The following is a 17,039-nucleotide window of genomic DNA, read 5'->3' as shown; positions in this document are numbered from 1 at the left end:
GTGTGATTCACCCTTTCCATGCCACAGCACTACATCACGACCAAAATTATTACAAAACAGTAGAAAAAAATCACTCAATGTAATTTTATGGAAAAGGCATATATACAACATGCTCTACGAGTGTTTGTGATGAGATGATACGGAAAAACTGAGTTGCTGAGGCGATTAAGCAAGCACCATATAAATGCTAAAATTATTATAACATAGTATAACATAGAAAATGCTTGGGAGCTTATTGGCTCTGGCTCCTGGTTAGAGATCTACCCAACCCACAGGTCCGCAAATACTGGCTGCTCTTACTCTGCAGGTTGAACCTAGGAATTGAGTGTGCAACTTGACGTTATTTTAATAAAAGGCCTGTGACAAAGGTGAATCTATTGGAGCTTCATTGTATCAAGCTTACACATCTACCGGGTCTCCATTTGACTTTGTATTGTCTAAGAAGTCCACCCACACCTCCACTTCCACAAACTCCTGGGAGTTGCCTCGCTCTGCCTCACAGTCAGAATTCTCCTCCTGCTTCACGTTGCCTCCATCGATGTGAAGGTCCGATTTTGGAGTTGAATCTTCATCTTCACATTTTACCATCGCTTCTTCGCTCTTCACAATCACTTCTTCACATTTCACATCTTCAAAATCCACCTTGATACATTTTATTGCGTCCAAGCTGGAATTAAATTCTGGTTCTTTTTTCAGCAGGGATGGGCTCATTGCAGCACTAGGACTTACACAAGCCGATTTCAGACTCCGCTCCTTGGGGATCTTCTGATGCCTGTGTGTTCTCTGGAGTCTTTGAAGATGTGATGACCGTGCAAATGCCTTCCTACACACAGTGCACTTGAAGGGTTTCTCCCTTGTGTGCTTTCTCTGGTAATTATGAAGATTTGATGACTTTGCAAATGCCTTCCCACACATAGTGCACTTGCAGGGTTTCTCTCCTGTGTGTATTCTCCGGTGTCTTTTAAGATTTGATGAATGTGCAAATGCGCTTCCACACACAGTGCACTTGAAGGGTTTCTCTCCTGTGTGTGTTCTTTCGTGGTCGTGAAGACGTGATGACTCTGTAAATGCCTTCTCACACATAGTGCACTTGAAAGGTTTTTCTCCTGTGTGTGTTCTCTGGTGACTCTGAAGATTTGATGACATTGCAAATGCCTTCTCACACAGAGTGCACTTGAAGGGTTTCTGTCCTGTGTGTGTTCTTTCGTGGTCGTGAACACGTGATGACTCTGTAAATGCCTTCTCACACACAGTGCACTTGAAGGGTTTCTCTCCTGTGTGCATTCTCTGGTGTGTTTTTAGATGCGATGACTGTGCAAATGCCTTCTCACACATAGTGCACTTGAAGGGTTTAGCTCTTGTGTGCGTTTTCTGGTGTCTTTGAAGATTTGATAACGTTGCAAATGCCTTCTCACACACAGTGCATTTGAAGGGGTTCTCTCCTGTGTGCGTTCTCTGGTGTGTTTTTAGATGTGATCACTGTGCAAATGCCTTCTCACACACAATGCACTTGAAGGGTTTATCTCCTGTGTGTGTTCTCTGGTGGCTCTGAAGATTTGATAACGTTGCAAATGCGCTTCCACACACAGTGCACTTGAAGGGTTTCTCCCCTGTGTGCATTCTCTGGTGTGTTTTTAGATGTGATGACTGTGCAAATGCCTTCTCACACAGAGTGCACTTGAAGAGTTTAGCTCCCGTGTGCGTTCTCTGGTGTTTTTTTAGATGTGATGAATCTGTAAATGCCTTCTCACACATAGTGCACTTGAAGGGTTTATCTCCTGTGTGCGTTCTCTGGTGACTCTGAAGATTTGATGACTTTGCAAATGCCTTCTCACACACAGTGCACTTGAAAGGTTTCTCCCCTGTGTGCCTTCTCTGGTGTTTTTTAAGATGTGATGACTCTGTAAATGCCTTCTCACACATGGTGCAACTGAAGGGTTTCTCTCCCCTGTGTGTTATCTGGTGTCGTTTCAGAGGAGATGAACCTGAAAATACCTTTACACACAAACTGCACCTGAATGGTTTTTCTCCTGTGTGCGTTCTCTGGTGACTCTGAAGATGTGATGACTTTGCAAATGCTTTCTCACACACAGTACACTTGAATGGTTTCTCTCCTGTGTGAGTTCTCTGGTGCTGTGTCAAACTCCCCTACGATCCTTGCTGTTTGCATGCTGGTCGCATTGTTTCCTTCTTGTACCGAGCTGCGCCGAGTCCCTTTGCTCCATCAGACCAATTCTGCTGAGGAAGAGTCAGAGGAAGCATCAGCTGCAGACAGAAAAACATAGCCACACCATCTACGTCAGTATCAAGGCACAGATGAATGCACATATACACAGTCACACATGACTTACACATCTATACTTATTCATATATTCATGATATAGTGAAAATAATTCCCCAAATCATCACGCAGGCTGTTAAGGCACACAATGAGAGGGCCAATGGTCATAAATATGCCCGGACACCCTAGTGTCTTCAAAATGAATGTTTACCAAAAACTCCAAGCACACAATTTCGGTTTGTCTAGCTACGACAGGAATATTTATTTAAGAAAAATTAGCTAACATAGCAAGGGCTGTTGAAAAGAATATTGGTTGTATTATGCAGAAATGTATAAATTAATGTTCATTTGCAACTTAGAGGTGTGAAGCCAGGCTCAGATGAGCTTGAATGCGAGGATGAACAGATCTAACTTCAGCTGCATATGTGCAGTGTTAATTTCCTGACTGTTTCCATTCTTATAAAATCTTGTTCTGTACCTGTTTAATTCCATGACGAAATGGGGCCTTGCATATGTTCTACAAAAAGATCACCTCCCTGGGAAAATCTTGACTTAAAACTTCATATTCTTTGGTTATTTCGTCACGTAGATAGAAAATAATAATACAAATAAAGTGAATAGAAGAAAAAAAACGACTAATGTAGACTGTAGCCTGGTTCTTAACCTCGGTTAGTGTATTGACAGTCTATAATGTAGACTATTGCCTGTTTTTTTGACGAGACCTTTGCAATGGACTAGACCTTGGCGACGGACACTCACAGCTTTGTGAAAGAATGCTGCTAGACTAATTTGAAGTGAGACTTTGGATGCCAAACCAGAGCTGGTCGTGAACACATTAACCAGGTATAGGAGCTCCTTCACCACGTGTAGAACGACCTGATTATTCATGGGGAGCTGAGCAGGTGCAGTGTTGTATGACATTACATTCCCAGGGAGGTGTTCTTTGGGTCTTTCGATAAAGTCACATCACTTAACCGAAAGACCCAAAGAATATGAATTCCTGCAGTTACGAAAGCTTTAAGTCAAGATTTTCCCAGGGAGGTGATCTTTTTGTAAAACATATGCAAGGCCCCATTTCGTCATGGAATTCTCCAGGTACAGAACACGATTCTCCAACTCAATATCATTGAGTAGCCATGACCAGATCATCAAAATGCGTAACATGGTTGACCAGCAGGGGACAATCCCTTGACTATAACCAGGCATCGAATAGCGTATCATTGTTACTGTATGAAATGCATTTTTTATAGGGCCATTGTGAGCTTCTCAAAATACATCATTATTTGAAAATGCTACGTAATGTAATGCATGCGGCCAGGGGGAATTTCGGCCACAAGCCAAATTGAACAGGAAAGGGATCCGACTCCTGGTCACGCAGCTTTAGATGGGCCAGCCAAAAAAATCTTAAAATCCTCAACGAATGTGAGCAGAGGCAGAGATATCGAAAACAAAAAATAATCCAAAACCCCAAGCCTCTTTATGGTACTATAGGCCGTAATTACACCAAGAAAGCAGAGATCTAGTTTCTGATGAAAATCCGTACTCCTGTGCTATAGCTGATGGACAGAAAATACAGCAGCCCCTTGAATAGCGCGGAGGTTACATTCTTGGAAAGTGCCGATATTTAATATTTAAGCCTTACCTAAATAATGGGGTTAGGTAAACGGCATATAAAATATACATCACAATTGAAATAAGTACTGTACTGTATTCCCAATAAACTAAATTACTGAAATAAATGTGGAGAAACAGTATACAAAACATTCCAAGATGAGTATAATGTATATAAATAAAGCCGACTTTCTGTGTTTTTTTGAGAACCAAATTGCGCCAACACTATGAAACATACACACATCAAAAATTCCATGCATACTCAAGGGTAAGTTATTATGTTTTTCACAAATTTTTTGCTTACCTGTTCACCTTCAACACCTGTAACACCTGCACACTCCAACACCCCGCTGCTGCTATATTTTTTCTCATTTACCACATTATCCTTACATATTATCAGGCCTGCATTTTTGCCACAAAAGTCATTCACTTCCGGTTCCTTACTGTCCTCTCTGCACACGCACGGCTCACCTCTAATATACTGCAATATTTCATCATGGAACCTTTGCCAGTACCAAAATATGATAATAGGTTTTCCCCGTTTTTCTGGCAACAAAACAGGTGTTAAGATGTTAAAACACCAAACTGAAACCTTTTACAAGGAATCATGTGTGCATTAACCACAATACTTGTGGTCAGAATGCAAAAAAACCACTCTGATAGAAAATGCATGGTCTGCTGCTGAGGCAGACTGTTGTAAAAGGTTTGAAATGGGTGTAGCCCAAGGGTCATAAAGAAGTGGCCAGGGGCTAGTGATGTTAATGTAATAAATTAGCATGTTAATGTGAAATCGAAGAGTGGTGCAATCCAAAGCGGCCTCCCTACAAGACAGAGAAGGATCGAGGCTCTACCTGGGTAAACAACAACTACCACCACGACAACAATAACCACGATGTGAACTTCTCACTTCGGATCTCAGTGAGAGCGCACCAAAATAAATCACGCTTGCTAACACAGAGCGCACGCCTGGGATACACTGCCGAGATCATCGATGACCTCGCCACCGAGAAAGTTCAGCAGTATCTGACAAGCACAACGGGGTGACAGCCAGATGCGAACTGCCCATATCCCCCATCTAACACCCTTGCCGAGCAAGCGCACGTGTGTGTGTGAGGGATTTACTCGCGAGCGTGCGGAATTCCAACGGCTGGGACGGGATAGCACCATTGCAAGTCGTCTTCCAGAGGAGGAGGTGAGGGGGGGGGCGAGGGAGCCTCCAGGACCCCGTGAAACAACCCCAGGATGGGTGGCAGGGATACAGACCGGCATAGGAGATATCACAGGCCATGAGACCCAAGTACGCGAGGAGGTAACCCAAGTATGCGGGGAGGTGACCCAAGTACACCTGAATGTGACCAAGCTGCAGTCCACAGCGGAGATAGTCCAATCCGAGGTGGGAGGGCTACGCTCCATGGTCGGGGGGCTAACCAGGCGAGTATCTCAATAAGAGGCAGAACTCGAACAAATGCGCACTGGGAGGGTAAGGGGGAGTGGGCAAGGGGCCTCTTATGGAGACACCGCCCTTCCCCGTGCGTGCTATCTATGCAACCAATGGGGGCATCTCGTGAGAGACTGTCCCCAGATCGCCCGCGCGAGAGAAGCACCAGGGTTAAACACCAAGGCCTCCCTAAAGAGGGAACCACAGAGGGGTGCAATCGACGTGGTCCCAACACAAATAAACTGTCATGATAATGGTGAGCGATTGACCCCCACGCAGATGCCGACAACAACACCTCAGAATGCGGCGACTGCGGGTGACTGGCTGCGGGAGCTGGTGGCAGGAATAATGGGGGCCACGTCGCTCGTGGAAGGGCAGGTGAACAGGCGGCGTATCCGGATTCTGCTGGACACGGGGGGTGGAAACGTCACTCGTGAGTGCAACACACTGCAGCGTGGTCGGGGTTGACGTGAGCCGCCTACAGGCCTCGGATCGTGCGCTGCACACTGCAAGTGAAACTGGGATGGGACTGCTGGGGAGGGTCACCCTTAAGGGTCGCCTCGGACACCAGGTGTGTAACCAGGAGTTATATGTGTCGAACGTGTTATGCCACGAGTGTATTGCAGGTACCGACCTCCTGGAAAAGTTGGGGCTCAGCGTGCAGCCCCGCCGGCAATGCGCCACCGTGGAGGGCAGCGGGGAGCGGATTCCTTTCTTGGGACAAGAGCCGGGTTTGCTCTCGCTTCGAGCCCGTGGCCGCTATCCTGGCGTCGGGCGTCACCGTTGGCATTGGTGTTCCACTGGGTTTTCCGTTTTTCTCCCAAACCTAAACTCAAAACATATTTGGTGGTGGTCAAACAGTCCAATGCAGGACCCTCCTGAAACATAATCTTTAACTGCTAAATAAGAAATTAAATTGGAAAACCCTCAAACACAGTACACTATTACTATTTTACCAGGTGAGGCCCACTGAGCTGCATAGCTTTTTCAGAATCGACCTGGACACAAATAATAGCTCAACTTAGTGGCTTATAATATGGAAATGTTTTGCAGCAAAATTCTCAAAATTCATGTTTCTAAATGTGGAGAAAAAGCAATGCCACTACGGGGAGAGAGAGAAAAAATAAAAAATGTAAACTGCAATTATAAATGCGTCAGGGTTGGAATCGAACCAACGACATTCTGCATACCATGTGAGGTAGTTAACATATTGTCACCCTAGTACAATATATCACACACAAACAAATTACAGTGAAACCTTACATTGCGAGCATAATTCGTTCCGGAAACGTGCTCGTAATCCAAAGCACTCGTATATCAAAGCGAATTTCCCCATAAGAAATCATGGAAACTCAGATGATTCGTTCCACAACCCAAAAATACTGTATTCATCTAAAATGATTAATACAAAATACCTTTTTATATTTTTATTCAATATAAAGTAATCAAATTTATTAATTACATTTAATCGTGGCTGGTGTGAGGGAGACGAAAGAGGAGAGGAGGAGGGTTATTGTGTAGGACGAATTTCACTTGCAGTACAGTTACTAAAGAACAGTCACTACACTTGGACACAAAATAATAAAATGCTTTACGCACACACACGTGGTCACAGCACTATACTGTAGTAAACAGTATACGCTCGCACGGATGTTGACTATACGAGTGAGGCACGCTGACCGAGACCGAGCATGGGAGATGATCACCCACAATCCCGCAGCGAGAGAGAGAGAAGAACAATTGGCTCAGTTGTGTATACTGAGCCAATGGTGTATACTGTACGTACTGCTCGTTTTGCAAGACATCGCTCGTTTATCAAATTATTATTTATTTTAAAAAAATTGCTCGTCTTGCAAAACACTCGCAGACCAAGTTGTTACTCGCAATCCAAGGTTTAACTGTACAATGAACACACTGACTCCCTCTCCCTGTACACACTCTACACGCGTGACTCACTCTCAAGCACCCGCCCCAAGCGCACCTCTCAGCTGCTGTCCCCAACTCTTCTCTCCGGTCTGCTCTTGGTGACGTCACCCGCCAGACAGAGGGGGAGGAGCCGACTGAGGGTGACGTCACGGCGCAACACGACCGCTCCCCACACGACACACACGGGGTACACTCACAGAGTACTCTAACACACGGAGTACACTCGCACACACGGGGTAATCTCAAGCACGCAGAGTACACTCACGCACGTAGAGTACGCTTGTGGAGTACACGAACACAAATGAGTACTCACTCACAGTATTTGTTTTTCTTAGGGTACTTCGATTTTTTCCCTCCACATTTAGTAACATGCATTTAGATTATTCGGCTGCTATAATCTTCCACGTGATAAGCCATTTCGTTGAGCTATCATCTATGGCCAGGTGGCTTCTGACAAAAGATCGAACAGCTCTGTGAGCCTTGGTTGGTAATATAAAAATAGTTTACACCATTAGAACCTCATTTGCCAGTAAAAAATATCATCATTGTTTTTTTTACCCTTTTATCTGGCAACAAAACTGACACCTTTTTTTGAGTCATGTTTGCCTAGACCACAATACCTGCAGTCATAATGAAAACAAAAAACATAACTCTGATAATGTATGCACTGTCCTTGAAGTTGATTGGTCCACACCCGAGACAGCTTTCCTTAGAGCCTAGTCTCACATGGTGTTGGACCAGATGACGCCAAAAGGCGCACAACTCAAAGACAATGTACCATCAGAGAGAAACTAGGCTCTAAGGAAAGCTGTCTCGGGTGTGGACCAATCAACTTCAAGGACAGTGCATACATTATCAGAGTTATGTTTTTTGTTTGCATTAGGACTGCAGGTATTGTGGTCTATGCAAACATGACTCCTCGTAAAAAAGGTGTCAGTTTTGTTGCCAGATAAAAGGGTAAAAAAACAATTATCATAAAAATAGTTGTTCATCGGTCTAAAGGGTGCATCAGCAAAACCAACTCGGCAGAACGCTCCTGAATTAGAGTGCTGAGACTCATTGTTGTAATGTACTCGAGTGTGCACCATGGTGGCTGGGAGATGTTAACTGCCTCACCTGGTTTACAGGAGGTGGTGGGTTCGATCGCGACCCCTCCTGTATATTTGGAGTTTGCGTGTCTCTCTCTCTCCCCGTGGTCGCGTGGATTTTCCTCCGGTTTGTCCCTCCACATTAAGAGTCAACATCACCACGCGTTTAGAGTATTTTACCGACAGACATTTCCACACGTTGATAAGCCACTTTGTTGTGGGCAGGTCGCTTCTGAAAACAAGAGCGGTATAGCAGCTGAAGTGGGCTTGGCCTGGTAAGAGCAAAAAAACTGTAGAAATATTTAAAAGAAAAAAAAATTCAAAGTAGTGAGCCAGATGAAGACAAATTAAACTTCAGCAGAGAATTAAAGCAAATGCGATCAGGCGAGGGCAGGAGACAAGGCACCCTCATGGCTAGGCCCCGCGTTGTAATGTTCCAACCTGGACATCGATTCCATCCTCGCTGCTACTCAATTGATATCCCTACGAGAGGAGCGAGGCTCTACCTGGGTAAACAACAACAACAACCACCACAACAACAACAACCACGATGTGAACTTCTCACCTCGGATCTCAGTGAGCGCGGGCGATGATCGGCAGCTTCCTGGTGTCTCGTGACGTCACGCGGCAGCATGACGTCACTAGCGGAGTACACCCCCCCATCACGCCGATGAGGTAATGCAGTGGTGACGTCAGAGAGCGGGGTTAGAGTTTAAGTTCATTAAGATTCCTATTCCATTGATCCCTCTGTAGTGTTGTACAGACGGACTCTTCAACGTCTTTTGTAGCACACACTTTTATTCGTCTTATGAACACAGTCCCTATGCACTGAGGGGTATTCGGTCCCCTCACCCGTTACACTCAGAACGTACAAGCCTCCGCACCCTACAGGCTACTTAATATCCCGCTCTTCCAATGTCCTCTGACTGGACCTAAGGGATGTCTCCCCGACCACTGGTTACTCTGAACCCTAGCCCTTATAAGGGCTGGAGGGCTTGGTCCAGGGTCCTAGGCTTCTTCCGCCGTCTTGGGTCTTCGTGTAGTCGAACTCCCCGAGAGCTCTGAGCGCTCTGGCTTTATACTTGTTCATGGCCGGGTTGTCCAATCCCCGGCCACCTTGTGGAACCCTGTGATTGGTCGTTACCAATCTGCTTTAGGATCCCAATTCACCCTATCTGACCCTGACCGTTAGGTTGCGCGGGAAAACCTTGTTTACGGTCAGCTCTCACAACTTGTGAGACCCTGACCGTTAGTTTGAGCGGGAAAACCTTGTCAACGATTAGCTCTCCCAGTTTGTGAACATGGAGTGGGTAACTCTACTACATCACCTTCCCCTTCGGAAGCCTCAGCCGTCCCGGCTGTTACAAGCAGAAAATCCCCATCAATGAATCAAAGTGTGTGTGCCACAACCAACCAGAACAAGAACACCCAACAAGAACAGGAACACCCACTATAAATACCCCCCCCCATCAACAACGCAACATATGTACCTGGTCAGAACCAATCACAAATAACGACATTCACGACGCACAACGCATGCAGCATTCAGCTGCCGCAAAAAAAAAAAATGGGCAATCAAGAAAACCGACGCGATCTAGCCCGTGTGTATTTCGCGGGCCCGTCGTAGGGAATGGGTGCCCTTTTTCGGGCTGCAGGCTGACCAGACATCCTGGCAAAAATGTCAGCAGGGGCAGGAGGCCTCTCTGCGGAGACCCTTGGAGCAGACGGGTCGGGCAGCCTGGCAAACATGTTGGGCGGGTCAGGCATTCTGGCAAACATGTTGGGTGGGTCAGAAGGTCCCTTTGCAGAGACTCTTGGTGTAGACGGGTCAGGCATCCTGGCAAACATGTTAGGTGGGTCGGGCATCCTGGCAAACATGTTGGGTGGGCCCAGAGGCCTTTTTGCAGAGACTCGTGGCTCGCCCGGCTCCCTCAGTCCCGCATCATCTGCGGGAGGAATGACACGTCTGCGCTGTGGGTTAGGTACTAACGGGGCGACATCCTGCTCGTTGGGCATATCACACGCTCGGCCCTCGTGTTTTGAGTGTGACGCAGAGCCGCGCGGAGCAACAAATGGCTTCAGACGAGAGGGGTGCACGAACCAGCGACGTCGTCCCCAACGGATTTTAACACATTGAGGGCGCATTACCTGGACCACCTCAACCGGACCCCGCCATGGTTTAAGGAGTTTAGCCGATGTGGACACCGGCACCTGGGGGAAATGAAGCCACGCCATATCACCTGGAGCCCACTGATGCACGGACGTGTGAGAGGCTTGCAACCTTGAATTAGTCCGCTGGCGGGAGGCGGAATTTTCGATCGCCGCATCACGAGCCTCAGACAGCTTTTGTAGGTTGAACCGCAAATGGTCAGTGAGCTTCGATGACCGTGGAAGCTGCTCTATCCCAAGCCGTACGTCAGCGGGGGGAATGGCCTCCCTGCCATACATTAGGAAAAATGGGGAGAACCCTGTCGCTGAATGTGGCGCCATGCGGTAAGCAGCGAGGACCCCTGGGATCTGCAGGTCCCAGTCTACGTGAGATTCGTCAACCTGATGGCATAGCATAGAGGTGAGGGTTCTATGCAACCACTCCACCATGCCATCTGTTTGGGGGTGATAGGGCGAAGTGCGCACCTTCTTAGTGCCCAACAGGCGGCATACCTCACTCAGCAGGGTACTTGAAAAATTTCTTCCCTGATCGGTCAGCAACCGTTCTGGAGCGCCCTTGTCCAGCACATAGCCTTGAACAAAGGCGTCCACCACGGCTGCTGCCGACTGGTTGGGGAGGGCCCAGGCCATAGGCCACCGTGTAAAATACTCCACCCCAACCAGAAGGTACTTGTTACCATGAGGCGTTGTAGGGAAAGGCCCCAAAATGTCGAGAGCAACCAGCTCGTTCACACGGGATACCGTGATGGGCTGCAGCGGTGGGCATGCCGGCTTCGCTGGAGGTTTACGTTGCGCACATTGGGTGCAGCCCGTTAAAATATCAGTTACATCGCGAAGCATGCCCGGCCAGTAAAATTGTAATCCTAGCAACCCAATGGTTTTATGCACACCCAGGTGCGACAAACGCTCGTGTGCCACGCACACAGCTGAACACCGCAAAGCCGATGGCACAACAATCTTTTACTGGCAAGAATCAGCATCCCAATGCATGAGCAGACCGCGGCGCATGGCAAAAGAGTTCGATTTACTTGAACGTGCGGACGAATCACATGCGCGACGACGCAAAGGCAACAATGACGCATCGTTCATTTGGTGCTGACCCCATTCGTCCAACGTTATCCCCAGCAAGTCGTCACTTGCTGGCGGATTTTCGTGGTCCGCACCCGGCGCAGGATCGGAAGGAAGGGCAGCAGAAACCGTTTCAGGAGGTGCAACCGGGCATATTATTTGCGGTTTGCACCGGCCAGAACCCGTGAAACAGGCGCATTGTTCTGACGGGAGGCGAGATAGCGCGTCCGCATTACTGTGCTGTGTACCCTTACGGTAAATCACCATAAAATTGTAGTCCTGGAGGACTTCAAGCCATCGGGAGAGCTGGCCAGACGGTTGGTCAATGCGCAAAGCGTATTGTAACGCAGAGTGATCGGAGCGCACGGTAAACTGTTGACCGTACAGGTATGGCCTGTATTGTTGTATAAAGTAAACAATGGCCAGCAGCTCGCGTCGGGTTACACAATAACGTTGCTCTGCAGGGGGCAAAACCCTGCTTCCATAGGCAACCACCCTCTCAACGCCATCAACGATTTGGGACAGCACCCCGCCGATCCCGGTGTTACTGGCATCTGTGTCCAGAATAAACGGCTTTGCGAAATCGGGGTAAGCCAGGGGCGGTGCTGCTACAAGAGCGTTCCGTAAGGAGTCAAATGCGGCCTGTTCCATGTCTCTCCAATGAAATTTCAGCCCTTTCGCTGTAAGAGCGTGTAGTGGCTTGGCGATTGTAGCGAAACCAGCTACAAAGCGTCGGTAGTACGACGAGAACCCGATAAAACTGCGAACATCCCCAGCAGAGGTGGGGGTAGGCCATTGGCTGACACATTTAGTCTTTTCAGGGTCTGTGGAAATACCCGAGCGGCTGACTATGTGGCCTAGATAGCACACAGACTCCCGCAGAAGGTGGCACTTCTGCGGTTTGAATTTGAGGTCCGCAGCTTGCATTTTCTCGAAAACGGCGCGCAACCGTTCAATGTGATCGTTGAACGTGCGGCCAAAGACGATAACGTCATCAAGATAGATAAGGTATGAGTCCCACTGGAGCCCAGCGAGGACCAGTTCCATGAGCCTCTGAAACGTCGCTGGAGCCGAGTGGAGCCCCATGGGCAATCTATTAAACTCGAAAAGGCCCTGTGGTGTCCGAAAAGCAGTCTTTGGCTTTGACGCTTCGTCGAGGGGGAGTTGCCAAAACCCTGACAGAAGGTCCAAAGTGGAAAAATAACGCGCCCCTGCCAGAGCATCCAATGACTCATCCATACGTGGAAGAGGATATGCGTCAGCCACGGATATTTTATTAAGGTGCCGAAAATCTACACAGAATCGAAGACTGCCATCGTGCTTTTTGACCAGCACTATCGGAGCACTCCAGGGGCTGTTGGAAGGAGAAATGATATCAGCCGCCAGCATGTCGTCAACTGCCCATTTAACATGCTGTTTCTCCGCAGGGCTGAGCCGAAACGGGTTTTGGCGGATAGGGGCAGCGTCACCAGTGTCAATGTGGTGACGCAGCAGCTTGGTGCAGCCAATATCAAATTGTGATTTGCTGAACACATCCGAGAATTCCCGCAAAAGAGCTCGCAATTTACTCTGCTGTGACACGGATAAATCGCCGGCATCCGCGCAAAGAGCGTCAATCCATCCCTCGTCTACGTTATGAGGGCGAGGCTGCTGACTGTTCGCTACGTGTCCAACAACCCCAGTCCCCAGGGGCGCCACTGTCGCATGAGCGAGCACTGTCCCCTGTGGAATGACGGTGTCGGACAAACCGACATTCAAAACTTGCATAAATGGCTCCCTGTCGCCTGCTACAAGAGTCTGTGCGCCCACCAACGATAGGCTCTTAACTGCTTTGTTGGAGGGTCCCAATAAAATGCCATTTACTGAGGCGGTGGGAGTGAGCGGTTCTCTTTAACCGCAAGGGTACGAGCATTTGTGCCCCTGGCGGAATGCGTACGGCGCAAGCCGCAAAAGCCTGTACGGAGGCATTTTCCGTCCGTGAATGCGTGGTTGCGGGTTAAAATGCCATCCGCCGGCCCGACGGAAGTTCAATACATCCCTGATCGATAAGGATTTTAACGGGCATTTTGGCAAGAAAATCGGTTCCCAGAAGGCATTGCACCGCCAGGGAAGAAGATACAAAAACAGGGCCGGCCAATTTAATATCACCAATGGCAATTTGCGCCCGAATTTGCCCGAGAATCCCTAGCGAACTTCCATTTGCGGCAAAAAACGGAACGGAAACCTTTTCCAATGAACGACATCGCACGGGCAGTATGTTGTAAATTAACTCGGAGATGATAGTATCGACAAGCACGCGCACTTCTACCCCCTCGATCGAACCAACAACCACCGAGGAACCCGCCGTCGCTACAACCACTCTATGGGCCAGCTCAGACCACTGCCCGGGTCGTAGTGGTCGCGAAAAGTCGCCCGAACGCCTCGCGTCATACGCCGTATTTCGAGCGAAGTCAATGGTGCGTTGTGGTGTTTATGAGGACCGAGCGTGAGGGGTGGCGCGACTCGCCTGGTTATGCTGCGCCGCTCTGGAAGCTCTGTAGTCCCGGTCTCGGGATCCGGAGAAGCGGCGGCGAGGTGCACGGCAGTCGGAAGAAACGTGGCCTCGGCGGCCACAGTTGAAGCACGTCACGTCGCCGCAGGGGAAAGACCGTCCCCGCTCCCGGTCGTCGCGGCGTCCGATGCGATCCGGTGATCGCTGGAGCGTTGTGCTGAACGTCGAGAAGACTCGATCTGGAGAGCGCGCGTTGTCCCTGCTGGCAGGCCCCACTGTCATAGCTGATGCGGTGATGGTCTCGTCCTGGTCGAGCATCAGGTGAGCATGAATGCTCCGGGCAGCTCGCAGTGAGCACATATCTTCATCATCCACAGCCTGGATGACAAGGCGCAGTCCCCTCGCCATCTCCAACAGCTTCTGTAGGACGAGTGCGTCGATAGCCTCATCGTCCTTGCGGGGGTAAGCCGCTCTTGCCATAGCGAGTAGCGCGGTGCGGAACGCCAATGGCGACTCCCTTGGCTTGCACCGTCTCTCGTAGAACTGGTGGCGTGTGGCGGAAGGAGGTCCGTAGACATCAGACAGCCGCTGAAGTGCTGCTTGTAGTGTCGCCCTTTGTCGCTTGGGAATGGAGATGAGTGCAGCGAGAGAGTCATCGTCCAAGGTGGCTGGCAGTGCACGAAGTGCTTGTGCATCCGACCAGCCCACCATCTCCTGGTGGCTGAGGAAGCGACGTTGAAATGGCGCCCAGTCGCCCCCTGTGGACGAGAATTCGCGAAAGACAGACAGTCGTTGCTGTAGAGCAGCTGTGTCGTCGTCTTCGTCAAGGTCGGACTCGGCTCCAAACGCGGCGATCGCTTGGCGTCGCAGCCGTGATGACGCGGTGTTGCTGGAGGGTCCTGCAGAGGCAGCGTCGCTCTCTGATGACGCGGTGTGTCGTGATTGGCCCCCGGAGGTCCCAGCATGCACTTGGCTTCCGCCTCCGGCGGAACCCCGTGACCCATCGGCGGGAAAGACGACCTCTTCCGGGTTTGCGATGGCGGAGACGTTCGCTGTCAGCCGTTCCTCTCCGCCCGCAGCCCCCAGGGTAAGTTGCTCCAGGATGGCTGCTGCAGCATGCAGCAGCTGGGCGAGACGGGCGTGAGCAGCCTGGGTGCCGTCGTTCGCGGCGGTCGGCTGCACTGCTGGTGGTGGGACGGCTGGAGACACGCCAGCGTTTTCAGCGCCGCCCTCAGCACCCACGGGTGAGTCGGAGCTTGCATCGTCGGGACTTCGCGTGCGGTTCGTTCGTCTTGTTTCCATCTTCTGACACCAATGTAGTGCTGTACAGACGGACTCTTCAACGTCTTTTGTAGCACACACTTTTATTCGTCTTATGAACACAGTCCCTATGCACTGAGGGGTATTCGGTCCCCTCACCCGTTACACTCAGAACGTACAAGCCTCCGCACCCTACAGGCTACTTAATATCCCGCTCTTCCAATGTCCTCTGACTGGACCTAAGGGATGTCTCCCCGACCACTGGTTACTCTGAACCCGAGCCCTTATAAGGGCTGGAGGGCTTGGTCCAGGGTCCTAGGCTTCTTCCGCCGTCTTGGGTCTTCGTGTAGTCGAACTCCCCGAGAGCTCTGAGTGCTCTCGCTTTATACTTGTTCGTGGCCGGGTTGTCCAATCCCCGGCCACCTTGTGGAACCCTGTGATTGGTCGTTCCCAATCTGCTTTAGGATCCTAATTCACCCTATCTGACCCTGACCGTTAGGTCGCGCGGGAAAACCTTGTTTACGGTCAGCTCTCACAACTTGTGAGACCCTGACCGTTAGTTTGAGCGGGAAAACCTTGTCAACGATTAGCTCTCCCAGTTTGTGAACATGGAGTGGGTAACTCTACTACACCTCTATTGAACATTGACCCTTTGGGTGCGTGAGCTCAACAACGTGAACATTGTGTGTACAAACTGTGTATGCAGTGTGTGTGTACAAACTGTGTAAATGACGTCACGCAACTGGGGAGGGGACGGTCAGACATTTGTGACGATGTGTGACGATGGGGGGGTGTGATAAATGTGACGTCACATCAAAATGCGCAACTTAAATGAATATAGACAACACGTTCTTCTTGATTAAATATACATTTAATGTTTTCTCCTACAACGTCAGAGTGTAGCGCCACATTAAATACGCAATTTGAAGCATGTTTTTTTGGGGGGAGGGTGGGCAGAGCTTTGTGACGTCATATTTGAGGGGGGTTCTGACTTTTTGTGACGTCGTGTGACGAAGGGGGGGGGGTCAAAATCGTCCAAAATCGCGTGACGTCATTTATGGACGGCCCCTGTATACAAACTGTGTACACACACACGGTGTGCGCGCGCGCACACAATGTGTGTGTACACTGTTGGCACAGTAGGAGGCACAGGTGGTGCATCGGCCAGTCATCTCAGTTGAACCATGGCACCTGAGTCTGCCCTGTGACCTCCTGCCGGCGGGAGTTCGACACTTCACGTGGCCTTAACGTGCACATAGCCTGGCACAAGCGCCATGGGGACATCACCACCACGTATTGGCGAATGGCAGTTATTGTTTTTGTTAGTGTATTTGTGTATACAGTGTATGTGCAGACTGTGTGTACGCTGTATATACATTGTGTGTACACAATACGTCTACCCTGCGGATGTGGACAGTGTGTGGGTGATCCGAATCTGTCGGGCGGCATTATCTTTCCATCAGCTCTGCAATGCTGTGTGGAAGCTACCTGGCCTGTCGCTCCGCATGAAGCTCCGGGTTTTCTCGGCAACAGTCATGCCCTCCGTTCTCTAGGCATGTGAAATGTGGACCCCTCTAAATGGAACATCTGCGTAGAACCACTGGTTGGCATGCCAACACTCAGATTGAGGGAAGCCAAGTGGTAGCGCATTCTCTATTTATTGCAGAGGTTCAAGGTTCAAATCCGACAGGCACCCCTGGCTACTCC

The 17,039-nt window shown here is 49.5% G+C and overlaps 1 protein-coding gene and 1 pseudogene across 2 annotated transcripts in view; both read right to left on the bottom strand.

The window, feature by feature from the left end:
• Nucleotides 1–6,219, bottom strand: part of LOC144953546 (uncharacterized) — a 253,823-nt gene extending 247,604 nt beyond the window's left edge. Inside the window, exon 1 of the mRNA XM_078884096.1 lies at nt 5,965–6,219. The gene's annotated coding sequence lies outside the window, so the exon portion shown is untranslated. The remainder of the gene's footprint in view (nt 1–5,964) is intronic.
• The window catches only part of LOC144953572 (uncharacterized), a 103,754-nt pseudogene that overhangs the window by 45,307 nt on the left and 41,408 nt on the right, over nt 1–17,039 (bottom strand). Inside the window, exon 4 of the transcript XR_013640834.1 lies at nt 791–2,148. The product of XR_013640834.1 is annotated as an uncharacterized LOC144953572 (transcript). The remainder of the gene's footprint in view (nt 1–790; nt 2,149–17,039) is intronic.

Source organism: Lampetra fluviatilis, chromosome 78, assembly GCF_964198595.1.
Source record: "Lampetra fluviatilis chromosome 78, kcLamFluv1.1, whole genome shotgun sequence".
Lineage (NCBI taxonomy): Eukaryota > Metazoa > Chordata > Hyperoartia > Petromyzontiformes > Petromyzontidae > Lampetra > Lampetra fluviatilis.
Note: the sequence above shows the minus strand (reverse complement) of the source record. Positions and strands in the feature narration are given on the sequence as shown.